The 21,035-nt window shown below is 46.6% G+C and overlaps 1 pseudogene; it reads left to right on the plus strand.

The window, feature by feature from the left end:
* The first annotated feature begins 17,928 nt into the window (after positions 1-17,928).
* On the plus strand, positions 17,929-19,292 carry LOC119282772 (annotated as a pseudogene).
* Positions 19,293-21,035: the final 1,743 nt, after the last annotated feature.

Raw genomic sequence — 21,035 nt, forward strand, 5'->3', positions numbered from 1 at the left:
AGGAGAAGGAGGCAACCAAAGGCCAGGGCGTTCAGGTATGAAGTCCCTCCTCTCCCCCACTATATATAGGGGTGCCAAGGGGGGGTGGCCGGCCCTAGGAGATCCAATCTCCTAGGGGGTGCGGCGGCCAAGGGGGGTTTTCCCTCCCCCCAAGGCACCTAGGAGGTGCCTTACCCTCCTAGGACTCTTGCCCCCTTAAACCCTAGGCGCATGGGCCTATGTGGGGCTGGTGCCCTTGGCCCATTAGGCCAAGGCGCACCCCCTTACAGCCCATGTGGCCCCCCGGGGCAGGTGGACCCACCCGGTGGACCCCCGGGACCCTTCCGGTGGTCCCGGTACAATACCGATAACCCCGAAACTTGTCCCGATGCCCGAAACAGGACTTCCCATATATAAATCTTTACCTCCGGACCATTCCGGAAATCCTCGTGACGTCCGGGATCTCATCCGGGACTCCGAACAACATTCGGGTTACTGCATATACATATCCCTACAACCCTAGTGTAACCGAACCTTAAGTGTGTAGACCCTACGGGTTCGGGAGACAAGCAGACATGACCGAGACGACTCTCCGGTCAATAACCAACAGCGGGATCTGGATACCCATGTTGGCTCCCACATGCTCCACGATGATCTCATCGGATGAACCACGATGTCGAGGATTTAATCAACCCCGTACGCTATTCCCTTTGTCTATCGATATGTTACTTGCCCGAGATTCGATCGTCGGTATCCCAATACCTCGTTCAATCTCGTTACCGGCAAGTCACTTTACTCGTACCGTAATGCATGATCCCGTGACCAGACACTTGGTCACTCTGAGCTCATTATGATGATGCATTACCGAGTGGGCCCAGTGATACCTCTCCGTCATACGGAGTGACAAATCCCAGTCTTGATCCATGTCACCCAACAGACACTTTCGGAGATACCCGTAGTCTACCTTTATAGTCACCCAGTTACGTTGTGACGTTTGGCATACCCAAAGCACTCCTACAGTATCCGGGAGTTACACGATCTCATGGTCTAAGGAAAAGATACTTGACATTAGAAAACTCTAGCAAACGAACTATACGATGTTGTGCTATGTTTAGGATTGGGTCTTGTCCATCACATCATTCTCCTAATGATGTGATCTCGTTATCAATGACATCAAGTGTCCATAGTCAGGAAATCATGACTATCTGTTGATCAACGAGCTAGTCAACTAGAGGCTCACTAGGGACATGTTGATGTCTGTTATTCACACATGTATTACGATTTCCAGATAACACAATTATAGCATGAATAAAGACAATTATCATGAACAAGGAAATATAATAATAATGCTTTTATTATTGCCTCTAGGGCATATTTCCAACAGTCTCCCACTTGCACTAGAGTCAATAATCTAGTTACATTGTGATGAATCGAACACCCATGGAATTCTGGTGTTGATCATGTTTTGCTCTAGGGAGAGGTTTAGTCAACGGATCTGCTACATTCAGGTCCGTATGTACTTTACAAATCTCTATGTCTCCATCTTGAACATTTTCACGAATGGAGTTGAAGCGACGCTTGATGTGCCTTGTCTTCTTGTGAAACCTGGGCTCCTTGGCAAGTGCAATAGCTCCAGTGTTGTCACAGAAGAGCTTGATCGGCCCCGACGCATTGGGTATGACACCTAGGTCGGTGATGAACTCCTTCACCCAGATTGCTTCATGTGCTGCCTCCGAGGCTGCCATGTACTCCGCTTCACATATAGATCCCGCCACGACGCTTTGCTTGCAACTGCACCAGCTTACTGCCCCACCATTCAAAATATACACGTATCCGGTTTGTGACTTAGAGTCATCCAGATCTGTGTCGAAGCTAGCGTCGACGTAACCCTTTACGACGAGCTCTTCGTCACCTCCATAAACGAGAAACATTTCCTTAGTCCTTTTCAGGTACTTCAGGATATTCTTGACCGCTGTCCAGTGTTCCTTGCCGGGATTACTTTGGTACCTTCCTACCAAACTTACGGCAAGGTTTACATCAGGTCTGGTACACAGCATGGCATACATAATAGAACCTATGGCTGAGGCATAGGGGATGACGCTCATCTCTTCTATATCTTCTGCCGTGGTCGGACATTGAGCTGAGCTCAATTTCATACCTTGCAACACAGGCAAGAACCCCTTCTTGGATTGATCCATATTGAACTTCTTCAATATCTTATCAAGGTATGTGCTTTGTGAAAGACCTATGAGGCGTCTTGATCTATCTCTATAGATTTTGATGCCTAATATATAAGCAGCTTCTCCAAGGTCCTTCATTGAAAAACTTTTATTCAAGTAGGCCTTGATGCTGTCCAAGAGTTCTATGTCATTTCCCATCAAAAGTATGTCATCTACATATAATATGAGAAATGCTACAGAGCTCCCACTCACTTTCTTGTAAACGCAGGCTTCTCCATAAGTCTGTGTAAACCCAAACGCTTTGATCATCTCATCAAAGCGAATGTTCCAACTCTGAGATGCTTGCACCAGCCCATAAATTGAGCGTTGGAGCTTGCACACTTTGTCAGCATTCTTAGGATCGACAAAACCTTCCGGCTGCATCATATACAATTCTTCCTTAAGGAAACCATTAAGGAATGCCGTTTTGACGTCCATTTGCCATATTTCGTAATCATAGAATGCGGCAATTGCTAACATGATTCGGACGGACTTCAGCTTCGCTACCGGTGAGAAAGTCTCATCGTAGTCAACCCCTTGAACTTGTCGATAACCCTTAGCGACAAGCCGAGCTTTATAGATGGTCACATTACCATCCGCGTCTGTCTTCTTCTTAAAGATCCATTTATTTTCTATGGCTCGCCGTTCAACGGGCAAGTCAGTCAAAGTCCATACTTCGTTTTCATACATGGATCCTATCTCGGATTTCATGGCTTCTAGCCATTTGTCGGAATCCGGGCCCGCCATCGCTTCTTCATAGTTCGAAGGTTCACCGTTGTCTAACAACATGATTTCCAAGACAGGGTTGCCGTACCACTCTGGTGCGGAACGTGTCCTTGTGTCCACTAGTAGGACTCCTCCCCCTTGGAAACCCTAGGCGCATGGGCCTTGTGGGGCTGGTGCCCTTGGCCCAAGCAGGCCAAGGCGCACCCCCTACAGCCCATGTGGCCCCCGGGGATGGGTGGCCCCACCCGGTGGGCCCCCGGGACCCCTCCGGTGGTCCCGGTACAATACCGATAACCCCGAAACTTGTCCCGATGCCCGAAACAGGACTTCCCATATATAAATCTTTACCTCCGGACCATTCCGGAACTCCTCGTGACGTCCGGGATCTCATACGGGACTCCGAACAACATTCGGGTTACTGCATATACATATCCCTACAACCCTAGCGTAACCGAACCTTAAGTGTGTAGACCCTACGGGTTCGGGAGACAAGCAGACATGACCGAGACGACTCTCTGGTCAATAACCAACAGCGGGATCTGGATACCCATGTTGGCTCCCACATGCTCCACGATGATCTCATCGGATGAACCATGATGTCGAGGATTCTATCAACCCCGTACGCTATTCCCTTTGTCTATCGATATGTTACTTGCCCGAGATTCGATCGTCGGTATCCCAATACCTCGTTCAATCTCGTTACCGGCAAGTCACTTTACTCGTACCGTAATGCATGATCCCGTGACCAGACACTTGGTCACTCTGAGCTCATTATGATGATGCATTACCGAGTGGGCCCAGTGATACCTCTCCGTCATACGGAGTGACAAATCCCAGTCTTGATCCATGTCACCCAACAGACACTTTCGGAGATACCCGTAGTCTACCTTTATGGTCACCCAGTTACGTTGTGACGTTTGGCATACCCAAAGCACTCCTACGGTATCCGGGAGTTACACGATCTCATGGTCTAAGGAAAAGATACTTTGACATTGCAAAACTCTAGCAAACGAACTATACGATCTTGTGCTATGTTTAGGATTGGGTCTCGTCCATCACATCATTCTCCCAATGATGTGATCTCGTTATCAATGACATCCAGTGTCCATAGTCAGGAAACCATGACTATCTGTTGATCAACGAGCTAGTCAACTAGAGGCTCACTAGGGACATGTTGGTGTCTGTTATTCACACATGCATTACGATTTCCGGATAACACAATTATAGCATGAATAAAGACAATTATCATGAACAAGGAAATATAATAATAATGCTTTTATTATTGCCTCTAGGGCATATTTCCAACAGTCTCCCACTTGCACTAGAGTCAATAATCTAGTTACATTGTGATGAATCGAACACCCATGGAATTCTGGTGTTGATCATGTTTTGCTCTAGGGAGAGGTTTAGTCAACGGATCTGCTACATTCAGGTCCGTATGTACTTTACAAATCTCTATGTCTCCATCTTGAACATTTTCACGAATGGAGTTGAAGCGACGTTTGATGTGCCTTGTCTTCTTGTGAAACCTGGGCTCCTTGGCAAGTGCAATAGCTCCAGTGTTGTCACAGAAGAGCTTGATCGGCCCCGACGCATTGGGTATGACTCCTAGGTCGGTGATGAACTCCTTCACCCATATTGCTTCATGTGCTGCCTCCGAGGCTGCCATGTACTCCGCTTCACATGTAGATCCCGCCACGACGCTTTGCTTACAACTGCACCAGCTTACTGCCCCACCATTCAAAATATACACGTATCCGGTTTGTGACTTAGAGTCATCCAGATCTGTGTCGAAGCTAGCGTCGACGTAACCCTTTACGACGAGCTCTTCGTCACCTCCATAAACGAGAAACATTTCCTTAGTCCTTTTCAGGTACTTCAGGATATTCTTGACCGCTGTCCAGTGTTCCTTGCCGGGATTACTTTGGTACCTTCCTACCAAACTGACGGCAAGGTTAACATCAGGTCTGGTACACAGCATGGCATACATAATAGAACCTATGGCTGAGGCATAGGGGATGACGCTCATCTCTTCTATATCTTCTGCCGTGGTCGGACACTGAGCTGAGCTCAATTTCACACCTTGTAACATAGGCAAGAACCCTTTCTTGGATTGATCCATATTGAACTTCTTCAATATCTTACCAAGGTATGTGCTTTGTGAAAGACCTATGAGGCGTCTTGATCTATCTCTATAGATTTTGATGCCTAATATATAAGCAGCTTCTCCAAGGTCCTTCATTGAAAAACTTTTATTCAAGTAGGCCTTGATGCTGTCCAAGAGTTCTATATCATTTCCCATCAAAAGTATGTCATCTACATATAATATGAGAAATGCTACAGAGCTCCCACTCACTTTCTTGTAAACGCAGGCTTCTCCATAAGTCTGTGTAAACCCAAACGCTTTGATCATCTCATCAAAGCGAATGTTCCAACTCCGAGATGCTTGCACCATCCCATAAATCGAGCGTTAGAGCTTGCACACTTTGTCAGCATTCTTAGGATCAACAAAACCTTCCGGCTGCATCATATACAATTCTTCCTTAAGGAAACCATTAAGGAATGCCGTTTTGACGTCCATTTGCCATATTTCGTAATCATAGAATGCGGCAATTGCTAACATGATTCGGACGGACTTCAGCTTCGCTACCGGTGAGAAAGTCTCATCGTAGTCAACCCCTTGAACTTATCGATAACCCTTAGCGACAAGCCGAGCTTTATAGATGGTCACATTACCATGCGCGTCTGTCTTCTTCTTAAAGATCCATTTATTTTCTATGGCTCGCCGTTCAACGGGCAAGTCAGTCAAAGTCCATACTTCGTTTTCATACATGGATCCTATCTCGGATTTCATGGCTTCTAGCCATTTGTCGGAATCCGGTCCCGCCATCGCTTCTTCATAGTTCGAAGGTTCACCGTTGTCTAACAACATGATTTCCAAGACAGGGTTGCCGTACCACTCTGGTGCGGAACGTGTCCTTGTGGACCTTCGAATTTCAGTAGGAGCTTGATCAGAAGTATCTTGATCATTATCATTAACTTCCTCTCTAGTCGGTGCTGGCACCTCAGGAACATTTTCTTGAGTTGTGCCATTTTCCGGTTCAAGAGGCAATACTTCATCAAGCTCTACTTTCCTCCCACTTACTTCTTTTGAGAGAAACTCTTTCTCCAGAAAGGACCCATTCTTGTCAACAAAGATCTTGCCTTCGGATCTGAGGTAGAAGGTGTACCCAATAGTTTCTTTTGGGTACCCTATGAAGACGCATTTTTCCGATTTGGGTTCGAGCTTTTCAGGTTGAAGTTTCTTGACATAAGCATCGCATCCCCAAACTTTTAGAAACGACAGCTTAGGTTTCTTCCCAAACCATAATTCATACGGTGTCGTCTCAACGGATTTCGACGGAGCCCTATTTAAAGTGAATGCGGCAGTCTCTAAAGCATAGCCCCAAAAAGAAAGCGGTAAATCGGTAAGAGACATCATAGATCGCACCATATCTAACAGAGTGCGATTACGACGTTCGGACACACCATTACGCTGAGGTGTTCCAGGCGGCGTGAGTTGTGAAACTATTCCACATTTTCTTAAGTGTGTGCCAAACTCGTGACTCAAGTATTCTCCTCCACGATCTGATCGCAGAAACTTGATTTTCCTGTCACATTGATTTTCAACCTCACTCTGAAATTCCTTGAACTTTTCAAAGGTTTCAGACTTGTGTTTCATTAAGTAGATATACCCATACCTACTTAAATCATCAGTGAGGGTGAGAACATAACGATAGCCACCGCGAGCCTCAACACTCATTGGACCGCACACATCAGTATGTATGATTTCCAATAAGTCGGTTGCTCGCTCCATTGTTCCTGAGAACGGAGTCTTGGTCAGTTTACCCATAAGGCATGGTTCGCACGTGTCAAATGATTCATAATCAAGAGACTCTAAAAGTCCATCAGCATGGAGCTTCTTCATGCGTTTGACACCTATGTGACCAAGGCGGCAGTGCCACAAGTATGTGGGACTATCATTATCAACTTTACTTCTTTTGGTACTCACATTATGAACATGTGTAGCATCACGTTCGAGATTCATAAAGAATAAACCATTCACCATAGGAGCATGACCACAAAACATATCTCTCATAAAAATGGAACAACCATTATTCTCAGATTTAAAAGAGTAGCCATCTCGAATTAAACGAGATCCCGATACAATGTTCATGCTCAAAGCTGGCACTAAATAACAATTATTAAGGTTTAAAACTAATCCCGAAGGGAGATGCAGAGGTAGCGTGCCGACGGCGATCACATTGACCTTGGAACCATTCCCGACGCGCATCGTCACCTCGTCCTTTGCCAGTTTCCGCTTATTCCGCAGCCCCTGCTTTGAGTTACAAATGTGAGCAACTGCACCAGTATCAAATACCCAGGAGCCACTACGGGCACTAGTAAGGTACACATCAATTACATGTATATCACATATACCTTTGGTTTTGCCGGCCTTCTTATCCGCTAAGTACTTAGGGCAGTTCCGCTTCCAGTGACCGCTTCCCTTGCAATAAAAGCACTCAGTCTCGGGCTTGGGTCCATTCTTTGGCTTCTTCCCGGCAGCTTTCTTGCCGGGCGCAGCAACCTCCTTGCCGTCCTTCTTGAAGCTCTTTTTACCCTTGCCTTTCTTGAACTTAGTGGTTTTATTGATCATCAACACTTGATGTTCCTTCCTGACTTCTACCTCCGCTGATTTCAGCATAGCAAATACTTCAGGAATGGTCTTTTCCATTCCCTGCATATTGAAGTTCATCACAAAGCTCTTGTAGCTTGGTGGAAGCGACTGGAGGATTCTGTCAATGACCGCATCATCCGGGAGATTAACTCCTAGCTGAGTCAAGCGGTTATGCAACCCAGACATAGTGAGTATGTGCTCACTGACAGAACTGTTTTCCTCCATCTTACAGCTGAAGAATTTGTCGGAGACTTCATATCTCTCGACCCGGGTATGAGCTTGGAAAACCATTTTCAGCTCTTCGAACATCTCATATGCTCCATGTCTCTCAAAACGCTTTTGGAGCCCCGGCTCTAGGCTGTAAAGCATGCCGCACTGAACGAGGGAGTAGTCATCGAATCGTGCCTGCCAAGCGTTCATAACATCTTGTTCTGCAGGGAGAACGGGTGCGTCACCAAGCGGTGCTTGTAGGACATAATCTTTCTTGGCAGCTATGAGGATGATCCTCAGGTTCCGGACCCAGTCCGTATAGTTGCTGCCATCGTCTTTCAGCTTAGTTTTCTCTAGGAACGCGTTGAAGTTGAGGACTACGTTGGCCATTTGATCTACAAGACATATTGCAAAGATTTTAGACTAAGTTCATGACAATTAAGTTCAACTAATCAAATTATTAGTGAACTCCCACTTAGATTAGACATCCCTCTAGTCATCTAAGTATTACATGATCCGAGTTAAACTAGACCGTGTCCGATCATCACGTGTGACGGACTAGTCAACATCGGTGAACATCTTCATGTTGATCGTATCTTCTATACGACTCATGCTCGACCTTTCGGTCTTCTGTGTTCCGAGGCCATGTCTGTACATGCTAGGCTCGTCAAGTCAACCCAAGTGTTTGCATGTGTAAATCTGTCTTACACCCGTTGTATGTGAACGTCTGAATAAAACACCCGATCATCACGTGGTGTTTTGAAACAGCGAACTGTCGCAACGGTGCACAGTTAGGGGGAACACTTCTTGAATTTATTGTGAGGGATCATCTTATTTACTACCGTCGTTCTAAGTAAACAAGATGCAAAACATGATAAACATCACATGCAATCAAATAATAAACGTGACATGATATGGCCAATATCACATAGCTCCTTTGATCTCCATCTTGGGGCTCCATGATCATCTTGTCACCGGCTTGACACCATGATCTCCATCATCATGATCTCCATCATCGTGTCTCCATGAAGTTGCTCGCCAACTATTACTTCTACTACTATGGCTAACGCGTTTAGCAATAAAGTAAAGTAATTTACATGGCGTTTCTTGATGACACGCAGGTCATATAAAAGAATAAAGACAACTCCTATGGCTCCTGCCGGTTGCCATACTCATCGACATGCAAGTCGTGATTCCTATTACAATAGCATGAACATCTCATACATCACATATAGATCATTCATCATTCATCAAAACAAGTTAGACATCCTCTAATTGTTGTTGCAAGTTTTACGTGGCTGAATTAGGGTTCTAGCAAGAACGTTTTCTTACCTACGTTAAAGCCACAACGTGATTTGTCAACTTCTATTTACCCTTCATAAGGACCCTGTTCATCGATTCCGCTCCAACTAAAGTAGGAGAGACAGACACCCGCCAGCCACCTTATGCAACTAGTGCATGTTAGTCGGTGGAACCGGTCTCACGTAAGCGTACGTGTAAGGTTGGTCCGGGCCGCTTCATCCCACAATACCGCTGAATCAAGAAAGGACTAGTAACGGCAAGAAAGTTGACAAATCTACGCCCACAACATATTGTGTTCTACTCGCGCAAGAAGAACTACGCATAGACCTGGCTCATGATGCCACTGTTGGGGAACGTTGCAGAAAACAAAAATTTTCCTACTCGTTTCACCAAGATCATCTAGGAGTTCATCTAGCAACGAGTGATCAGATGCATCTACATACCTTTGTAGATCGCGCACGGAAGCGTTCAAAAGAACGGTGATGATGTAGTCGTACTCGACGTGATCCAAATCACCGATGACCAGCGCCGAACGGACGGCACCTCCACGTTCAACACACGTACGGAACAGCCACGTCTCCTCTTCTTGATCCAGCAAGGGAGGGAGGAGAGGTTGAGGGAGATGGCACCAGCAGCAGCACGACGGCGTGGTGTTGATGGAGCTGCAGTACTCCGGCAGAGCTTCGCTAAGCACTATGGAGGTGGAGGAGGTGTTGGGGAAGGAGAAGGAGGCAACCAAAGGCCAGGGCGTTCAGGTATGAAGTCCCTCCTCTCCCCCACTATATATAGGGGTGCCAAGGGGGGGTGGCCGGCCCTAGGAGATCCAATCTCCTAGGGGGTGCGGCGGCCAAGGGGGGTTTTCCCTCCCCCCAAGGCACCTAGGAGGTGCCTTACCCTCCTAGGACTCTTGCCCCCTTAAACCCTAGGCGCATGGGCCTATGTGGGGCTGGTGCCCTTGGCCCATTAGGCCAAGGCGCACCCCCTTACAGCCCATGTGGCCCCCCGGGGCAGGTGGACCCACCCGGTGGACCCCCGGGACCCTTCCGGTGGTCCCGGTACAATACCGATAACCCCGAAACTTGTCCCGATGCCCGAAACAGGACTTCCCATATATAAATCTTTACCTCCGGACCATTCCGGAACTCCTCGGGACGTCCGGGATCTCATCTGGGACTCCGAACAACATTCGGGTTACTGCATATACATATCCCTACAACCCTAGCGTAACCGAACCTTAAGTGTGTAGACCCTACGGGTTCGGGAGACAAGCAGACATGACCGAGACGACTCTCCGGTCAATAACCAACAGCGGGATCTGGATACCCATGTTGGCTCCCACATGCTCCACGATGATCTCATCGGATGAACCACGATGTCGAGGATTTAATCAACCCCGTACGCTATTCCCTTTGTCTATCGATATGTTACTTGCCCGAGATTCGATCGTCGGTATCCCAATACCTCGTTCAATCTCGTTACCGACAAGTCACTTTACTCATACCGTAATGCATGATCCCGTGACCAGACACTTGGTCACTCTGAGCTCATTATGATGATGCATTACCGAGTGGGCCCAGTGATACCTCTCCGTCATACGGAGTGACAAATCCCAGTCTTGATCCATGTCACCCAACAGACACTTTCGGAGATACCCGTAGTCTACCTTTATAGTCACCCAGTTACGTTGTGACGTTTGGCATACCCAAAGCACTCCTACAGTATCCGGGAGTTACACGATCTCATGGTCTAAGGAAAAGATACTTGACATTAGAAAACTCTAGCAAACGAACTATACGATCTTGTGCTATGTTTAGGATTGGGTGTTGTCCATCACATCATTCTCCTAATGATGTGATCTCGTTATCAATGACATCCAGTGTCCATAGTCAGGAAATCATGACTATGTGTTGATCAACGAGCTAGTCAACTAGAGGCTCACTAGGGACATGTTGATGTCTGTTATTCACACATGTATTACGATTTCCAGATAACACAATTATAGCATGAATAAAGACAATTATCATGAACAAGGAAATATAATAATAATGCTTTTATTATTGCCTCTAGGGCATATTTCCAACACTACGTACGTACATCGATCATCGATAGTCAACCCGTGATTAATAATAATGATCTAGTTTAATATTTGAATTATGAACGCAGGCCGGAAATGTCGTACTCATCGGACGACGAAAATCGCCCGGGGGAGTGCGACTGGTGCCACGACGACCGAGGTATGTGCGACAGATTCATTGAGCTGGACCAAGATCGGCGCTTCAACATTAAGCTCAAGGAGACTTGCGATGTTCATACGGTACGCAACGACGACAATAGTTTTTTTTCGTAATTAAGCACGACTTCAACTATTTTAACGTGTATTTTTCATCTTTTCCAATTCGACTAGCTTATCCCATGCTTTGCAAGACGCTATGTCTTGGAGAGGATAGATTTTGAAGGCCATGAAAATTTCGAAACCAAAAAAATTATCCTAAGTACCGAACATGTGTGGATTTTCAAGTAAAGCTGTACAATGCTCAGAGTGTAACCCATTTTGGTTGCAAAAATTGGGATGCATTTTGCAAGATGTATGGTCTTGATGAGGGTATGGTTGTCACCATGGATTTTGGTGATCCTACAATCGAGCAAGAGACACCTTCGATTTGGGTCTTTGTGGATACACCTCCAGTTCTTTCCTCATGTGAGCTAAACATAGTTATTAAGTAATTTATATTGTTTATTTCAAAATATATAGTTGACAACTTATCTCCATTGACAGCTTATTTTCATTCTTCAAAGAATGTGCGGAAGATGGTAGACAGAACGTACTACACCGAAGGCTCCGAATTAACTTATCAGGAGAAAAATCATCTGGTCGGATTTTGTACTGATCTTGAGAATTACAATATCTACAATCAAACTCCACAACATTATGGTCAATACGTGCCACTAGTGCATGTGTTGAACTACGGTAACTACCATGGAGATACCTTGGTAAGATTATTTTTTACTATTACAACATCCGTGCATCTTTTTGCACACTTCTAAAACTAGTACATCATTGCTAACTACGAAGTTATTACTATGTTTTCCAACAGATAATCCCAAATGATTGTGTGCCACATCTGATGTATACGCATGGTAGCCTTCATGTTTTGAACATACGACCAGGTCGCCCTACGAATCTCAACTTTCCATACCGGGTTTCTAAAAGAGGTGGAGACATAATAATCAAAGAATGGAAAAAATATATGGACAGTCGTAAGGAGCTTCTTGGAAGCAATAAGCAGCAAAAGGCAAGAATTGGAGACAGGATGATCGCCATTCTTCATAATGGAGAGTCAGGGTCTATATTGTTTTATGCTATTTTACCTTAAGGGTGTTTAGGTCCTATACCTGATACTGATGATCATGTGCTAAGAACAATTATGTAGGGTTGGGTTCGATGACTATATATGAGGATGATGATCGTATGACTTATTATTAATAACGAGTAGAAGTTTGTATGATGATGCATGATTAGTAGGACTTGTTATTATATACATATATATGATGATGTATGATGCAAAGCATGCATGAGCATGTTATATCTGCGGGTGCAATGAACATAGCAGCAGCGTTGATAAACCAAGGATGAAGATAAGAGAGGACACTTCTCTCTATTAGCTAGCTATAATAACAACCTAAAAATAACCCCCAAAACCCCTAAAGCAGCCACTTTTGTTAAAAAAAATTGACTTTTGGTCCCGGTTGTAGCCACCAACCGGGACCAAAGGCCCTCTGACTGGGCTCGGTGCACAGGGCCACGTGGAGCCACATTGGTCCCGATTCGTATTTGAACCGGGACTAATGGGTGGTGGCATTAGTAACGACCCATTAGTCCCGGTTCATGAACCGGGACTAAAGGCCCTTACGAACCGGGACTAATGGGTGGTTTTCTACTAGTGGATAGATCAGCCATCTCCACAGATTGCTAGTTTGCTGAAAACAATCCAGCTTTTGCCAAAAGAAAGCCAAACTTTCATCCAAATGCATCTCGATTCACATTTCTATATGATAATATGCATGATCGATTCTTGTATCTGCTGATACAAGAGACTCTTTCCAAAGATAACCCTAACCCCTGGGTGGGCGAAAGATGGAGACAATACTGCCGTTGAAGCGCAAGAGTGAGCAGCAGTCCGGTCAGCCCTTGCTTTCTCAACTTGAGCAGGAAACTTCCCACCAAATAGGAGGGAGGGGCACTCTCAAATAGGAATGCAAACATAAAATGCGTGCTCTTGAGTGTCTATTCCTCTGCTGGACACTGAATAATGAGAGAATCGTAGAAGTTATCGGAATCCGGGGCTAGAATCTTTGGCTGAACATCCACAGATGATCGATTCCCTGCGCTAACAGGTATTGGATTGGAGTGGGGGTTAGTTGGCTCACCATATGGTATAGATCGATAGATATATTTGATACGTCCTATAACATGGAGATGGAGATAGCCAAGCCCCTTTCTCGAAAGGCAAACCCTCTTTATCATCCAACACATGATCTCCCTATGGAATACCACCATTGTCTTTATCCAGCTCACTCAATAGTATATATCAGTATAAATAGCCCAGCTCACGAAATAGAGCGAGCAAGAGCTCGAACTTGGTAGGAAAGTTCGGATAAGTCGACTCGACTCCTTAGTGCAGCGTACACTTGCTGAAGCAAAACGAGGCTCATCCATTTGTTTTGATCCGAATCACACTCTAAACTAGCTCTTCTTATAGAGAAGGAACTCCACTTTGATAGTCATACGAGAGGGAAGAGACTCAAAGTTGATGAGAATAGTTGATTTGACCGGTATCACGAATATCAGTTTTAATAGAAAAGGGCGTTGATGATTGAAAGGATTTCTCCTCGAACCACTAGTAACTATGTCAGCTTTTGTCATTCTGATGATTCTGAATCGGACAAATATTTGGAATAACAATAACTGATCTATCAAATCGATTCATCATCTAGAATGGAATAGTACAACATAGGAATTTGATCCAAACAAACTCCGAATTGGGATTTCTTATTGGATCAGGAATCCCATTGCATTTTGCATCCTTTTCCATTTTGCTTCTTTCAGGCAGTTTTGGATCGCAATAAAGCTAGGGTCCTGATCGAGCAAGACTACGTCCTATCTATCTACCTCTCAAAACACAATATCTTGAGTACCTATGATGGTGACTACATCTGCTGGCATGTACTGTTTGGACATAGAATCGAGTCCTTGTGAATGGGCAAAGCCAGGTGCTCTTATTTTACAACGGTAGGGATGATTACTCCCATTACTGACAAGAAAGACACCAAATTCACCTTTAGGTGCTTCAACTGCGGTATAGGTAGAAGGAGCGGGTACGGAAAAACCTTTTGTATAAAGTTTGAAATGGTGAATTGAGGTAGGGTAGACCGATGATCCGGTAGTCATTTGGCCGGCTATGGATAGAAAAAGCTTGCATCTGCTCCCCATAAACTATAATGGGCCCCATCTGTCTCCAAACCTAACGTGGTAGTTTCCCATCATAAGGCTTTCCATCTATAGATTAAGCCATTACCCACCAAGGATCCCATTCGTTCAAAACTCAGTCGGCTGCTTCTATAGATAAGGCGGAACGTCCTTAGTTCAGCATTATAGCACATAGTCTCCGATGCTACTACAGCGCTTCGCTAACTCGAAGTGCCTCACTATGAGAATAACGCATCACTAACGCTTGGCTAAGTCGTCGAACCCTCGCGCTGACCCTTCGCTTTCTCAGTAGCGAAAGCGCTTCTCTTTGCCCCTTAACTTCATAAAGTATTTGGAAAGAAAAGAAAGAGATTCTTGGTTTTATTGCTCCCGCTTCCTCATCTGCGCTCGTCAAGCCAACTTTGCTTTTTGGGAGGCGAAAGAGGGGTTGAAGCGGACATGTCGAAATGATAGCATCGAAGATATCTATATACACATGAACGCTTATTTCGCACTGCGTTCCGGAAAAAGTAGCCTACTTGACAGAAAGGGCGGGCACTCTCGGCGCGGAGGTAGGCACTCTCGTCTTTCAACCCCACTGTCACTTTGAATTTAGTGGGGCACTGTTTACTTACAGCCTCTACGAGTTGGAAGTGAATGGGGCCGGTGCGTGGTGAACGAAAGGGTTCATCAAGCCATTTCTCGCCTTAACCCCTAAACTAAATAGGAAGAGGGGTACTTGACTAATAGGGGGCAATTGCATTGCACCTGACTGTGAGGGACCTCTTGATACCTTATGTTCACTTCCTAACTAGTAGCCGGTTTCCTATCGCGGAAGCCTTTTCCCAGTGCGTGGAGCCCCGGTGAGGAAGGTGTTAGTGCTTTCTCATGGGGTCAATAATGGTAATCCCTCTTTTTGTGCCAGGAAGAAGATAAGAAAAGGCGAAGCCTTCTCTTGGTTTCCCAATCTGTTGCTTCTAAAGGCTGCCCTCTCTCGGCTGTATTTTGGTCCAGCCTACTGCGAGGATCCCGTATCCCGTACATCGTCTTTCTCCCTCCTGGGTTCCCGTGGTTCCGATGCCGCTGCGTTTCCCGGTCCTTTTCTTTTAGTGCTTCGACCCAAAGCGATAGCTTGACGTGTTTTCCGTGGATAAGATGACAACGCTCCAGCTCACTAATGAATGCGACGACAGTGGTCCGCCGGCAAGCTCGTTCTGATACTGGACACAGTACATTGGTATCCTGAAGCACCACCATGAACGCTACCGCGTGTGCGCCTGCGGTGCGGTAAGGCACCACCCTGTTGTTCCAGCAGCCAACTCCGGCGTGTCAGCTTAGTTGTCCTCATCAAGCCACAACCTTGATGTCTAGCTTCCCAACTGGTAGACGGCTCCCTTTCCCCCGGATCAATGAAGAAGGGAGAAGTCAGTTGATTCCTCCGAAGAACTGGGAGCGAAGCGCTATGCCGGGGCGAGGGTACGGGAAAAGAAACTGCTCCCTAGAAAGATATTGGGATTCCCAATGCTTCTCCACGCCCAACGAGATGCGCCAACCTCGGGATGCTTTACTCCTAACCCCACGGTGGTTCCGAGACGGAGCTTAACCTGAGTCTCAGTTAAGAACGACGATGATCCACGTTTCACATGGAGCACGATTCCATGGATAGTTTCATTCGAGATCATGATGGAGGACATAGCTTACGATCATCGGCTTTGATCATGCCACTAGGCATTTGACTAGGACATTGCACAATGATCTGAACACTTTGTCGCATCTCTTCAATACGGATACAGTAACGATCATAGCGATCTCCTTTGATACCTACTGGTACGTCAAGATACGATTGGTCATGAACATCGTAAGGTGCTGCTCTTCGCGAATCCCAGCATACCCCAGGTTGGGATGGGTAGGCCCACCACTTCACTTTTTCACTTTCACTTAGGCCCGGGCCAAGTCAGTGGGGGGACCCTGTCAGGCTCCTTCCCCCCCAAAACAAACTGTATGTGGGAGTCTCCCTTCATACGGCTCGAATCATTCTCAGATGCCCCGAGAGGCATCTTTCCTTATGATCTGGTTGTTCACATGCGCGCAAACAAGCACCGGCCGCAACAGCAAGGAACTATGAACAATAGAGTCAGACATAGAGCGTCATACTTCTTTATCTTGTGATGGTTGAGGAGTTTCTTTCTCAGAGGGTGCGGGACGCTTGCGCAGTCCGTGCCTTCCGTACCACCATAGGTCGTTCTTGGGCAGATCCCGCTCCTAAACATAAGGGAGGGATAGGGGGAAAGGGGCCCTAAAAATCATATAAATAGGGTTGTAGAAAGACCACTTTCATTCCAAATTCCGGGGCGCCCGATTCGATCGACGAATTTGGCGAGCTGATCCGCTTTGATCCGGGAGAAAGCCTAGTCAGCCACCTTTTCGGTGCAGGTCACGTGACCTACAGCTCGGCCTTCGCTTTTTGAGAATTCCTCTACCCACATCTCTATGTGCCCGCAGCACATTCATATGGAGAAAGATGGGCTTACCATGTTCCATCAATAGCACCTAACCTATGCCGATTTTTGGCGGACTCATGCGGTTCCGACGTGCCCAGAGGCCAGAGGCGAATCCGTTCACGGTCCGTAGGACCAACACCATTCGAAGGTTGATGTCCCGCACTGCCTAGAATAGGAATCTTTGACTGGGCTTACACACATTCGCTAACTTACGCTGTCCCCCCTCAGCTCACCCTAGCCCCGGGTACGTCGTCTCCAAGGCTTCACACAAAATCTTCACTGACAACATATGCATGCTTTTGTAGGGTCAGGTAGAACTGTTGTTGCCTGATGGGAACTTCCCCCATATTGCTATCAATGTCTTCATGTCGCATGACCTCTTAACATTACACCACTGAATCCCCAATCCTTTGCTTGCTGTTCAGTGACAGTACCAATATCCACTAATCGTTGTTTCCAGATATGGTTGCCATATGACATATCTTCTAATTCGTCGATACGAGAAGCAAATTGTTGTGTGGAGGAATCAATATCTCGACATAAGCCAAGAGGAAGATCTTGTGCCACTCCACCAGGTCGTATGAAAGTGGCATGCATCCTGGCTACCGGGACTCTTTCATAGAATTCCAACAATTTCTCCCGCTCCTCAAAAGCCCAAAGGAACGGAGCTGATGCTCCCACATCCATATCATGAGTAGTTGAACCAAGTGAATGATTTGAAATTCGAGTTATTTCACAGAATAACACTCTTATATATTGAGCTCGTAATGGTACCTCACAATTCAAAAGTCTCACTACGGCTGAAGAATGAGCGTGTTCTTGGGCCATCGTAGAAACATAGATAGGGTCAACGACGGAACAAACAACGAAACTTTATGACAGCTTTTTCGTACACGTTCACTTGCATCACATACACAAGTGCTCTCTGAACCGTGCAATAAGGTCACCCATAACACGGCTCTCCCACTGGAGTTACCTTAGCCCCGGGCCATGCTATTCCATGATATTGGAAAAAGTGGACTAATTATTATCATTATCTTGAAAGCTGGGCGCCTTTTGAATATGAGTGGGGCTCCTAGTCTAGGCGGCACCTTCGTGGAGCCAAACCGAAGGAAGAGGAAAAGGGCGAGGCCACACCCGACTTCGAATAGGAGGGGGACTTAGCTCTGGATCCCGCCTGCTTGCAGAAATGAATGGATCAGAAAGGGGGTTGGGTTCTATTTCCGGGCCGGGCAGGAGGTGAAGGCCAGAAAAAGAAGAGAAGTGCGCCTTCCCGGTAAGGAAGAGGATAAAAAGGTGTTGTCATCTATCTCGACCTGTTTCCCAAGGCGTTGGAAATGAAGACCGGCTCAGAGAATCACTGGTGTGCTTTCTGTCCCCCATCGTATCGCTACCAAAGAAGTCATCCTTGACTTGACTATTGACCATTCCAACCCTACCGAGCCATCTCTTCGAAGTATTTACCTCTGCCTTTCTTTTTTGAGAACGTACCCTTCAAATCAAAAAGAAAAAAGGAAAGAAAAGTTCCCCGTCTGTGATTTAATCGGACCTAAGGGAGTTTACTCGACCCATTCTCCAGTCTCCCGCACTGCTCAAGTGTGCGACTCTGTATGAGGACCACCTTCCCTTTTGCTCTGCCCACTCTCCGTTCACACGGTTATCAAAGCGGAGGAAGGGCGGGCAGCAGGTACCCCGAGCCCTCTGTCCCACACATCTATCAAGAAACAAATGTAGTTCACCGGTTCCACCAAATGCTCCTATCTCTCGACAAAGATCATGTGAGTGTGCAGTTATGCTTCGGATGCTTCGCCATGGAATAGACCGATTCAGTTCCCCTTCTTTTCCGCTGCACTCGCTTTGTATCTCCGACACACAAGGAAGGACATGGTGGGAAGAAAGCTGCCCTAGCCTCTGTCCGGTCGATCATTCCGCTGGCATCTTGCATTCACGCCTCCGTTCGACTGCCGCTCGGGAATGTAGTTGTAGATATGTGAGTCTTAGTGGGTCGTTGGCTCCACCTCTTATCTCCTTCTACGACATGCTGTAGTCATCGCCATATTCAATATGTCAGTTAGTCATATCTGCCTCGCAGCGGGTCAGCACCTCCGAAAGAAAGGGAGGGAGGACTTCATTCAGTGACTCCGCGATCGCCCTCTAAACGATCAAAATAAGGTAAAGCTTGAAGATAAGTTTTGTACTTGATTAATTTCTCAGTCCCTCTAGTCGGGTGAGCGCCGGCCGGCCGGATCCCCCTGAAAACCGTACATGCGGGTCTCCCCGCATGCGGCTCACACCATTTGAGGTGGCCCAGCCCAGCATTCATTCGCAAATCTTGTAGTGAAATTGAGACTGGTCGACCTCGGAAGCTAATTCGTGTGTAGGAAGCGCTGTCTTAACACCGTTGACTGTATCTATTCATTGATACATTGGCTCGCTCCCCCCCTCTTTTTTCAAGAATGAATGAGCCGCTCGGACCTTCCGTTTCCGTCAAATGACCCGGCTTCCCCTGGCTCTTCCACCGTCTGGGCTCCCTTTCCTCCCTATGCTCCCCCAGCACAGGCCCACCATGCTTCGCCAGTAGTGCCATCCTCCCCGCAGGCTGTCTGTATGGGTGGTTTGTCCTTTGCTGCTACGTTCTGTTAGGTGCTATGAATTACAGGAAATTCAGTGGTTGACTTGGACAACAGGCGGGTCACATGTTCCAGTGTGCTGAGATGTGAGGTGCAGGTGGTGATGATCACCCCGGGGTAAGCGCTAGCGCCCTTGACGGGCACTCCAGGACCCCCCTACGCTCGTGAAAACCCAGGTCGGTCCTTCGACCAGATGTGTGGATAACGAGGCCACCTTCACAACCTTCTCCCTTCCATCTTTATCCAAAGTCAGGTAGGGCGGTTCGCTTGAGTTGCTCAACCTTCCCTTTTCCCGGTGCTCATGACGCGCTACGGAACCTCCACTGTGCTAGCGGCATAGGAGCCTACTCAGCGTCAGTGGCTTCGTGCCGCACTGGAGTGATCTAATATGTGGTTCCGCATGTTCCACCACTTCTCCGTTCATTTCCAATACTGATCGTGAAACACCATGAGCAGCAGTATGTTGAGATCCGGAATTCGAAGTGAAATTCTTGATTTGCCGTTCCTAGTCGCCATGGGAAAGAAATAAGAAAGAAATAAGAAAGAGATTATTCCCCTAGAGCTTGTCCAGTACCACCAGTACTCAAAATGCATCTCTGCGCGTCTACCTGGCGCTTTTATTAGCTGCCTTTCATGCAAGTGAAGCGCTATTGGCGGCAATTAATAGCTCACTGAGCGCTGATTGATGCAGTCAGTCAGTGCCCTCGATTATTCTATTCCTGATAGAAGGATCATGGCGCCCCAGAAGCATTCCATCCAGCAGCAGCATCTCCTTCAACCACGCGAGGATAAAACTGATGTTAGCTACATTCTAGCGTTCACCGCACAGAGGCAATCTCGAACACTACCTATGATAATAAATCCAAAGGAAAGGTCGACAAAATGATTCAATCTGACTTTCTCGGTATTCTGGATTGAGTAAAAAGGGATATATGAAGTTCAAGGACTTGCCAAAACCGTCATGGCCCTATTATGTATAGGCCGTACTAAGCCAATAGCGAACAACAAACTCTTTCCTGCTCCCTCGACCTTAATTAACTCCCCCATCCTGCCAAGCCTCAGCTGCCAGCCCATTGTATCTAAGCACACTGCGGCAAATTGATACAAGTAGCTAAAGGTCTCGCATCCGACATCTCCGGCCGATCGGTTTGGCAACACTAGGGCGCCTGGGTCAAAATTTCGCTTACCAAATAAGATGTTGAGAGGCGAACTCTTTAATTCCCCTCCTGCAAAATTGATAGCGGTTGTAGCATCCGTGTGGAAGAGGGTAAGCTTTCGGCAACA

This window comes from Triticum dicoccoides, chromosome 3B (assembly GCF_002162155.2).
Source record: "Triticum dicoccoides isolate Atlit2015 ecotype Zavitan chromosome 3B, WEW_v2.0, whole genome shotgun sequence".
NCBI classification, from domain to species: domain Eukaryota; kingdom Viridiplantae; phylum Streptophyta; class Magnoliopsida; order Poales; family Poaceae; genus Triticum; species Triticum dicoccoides.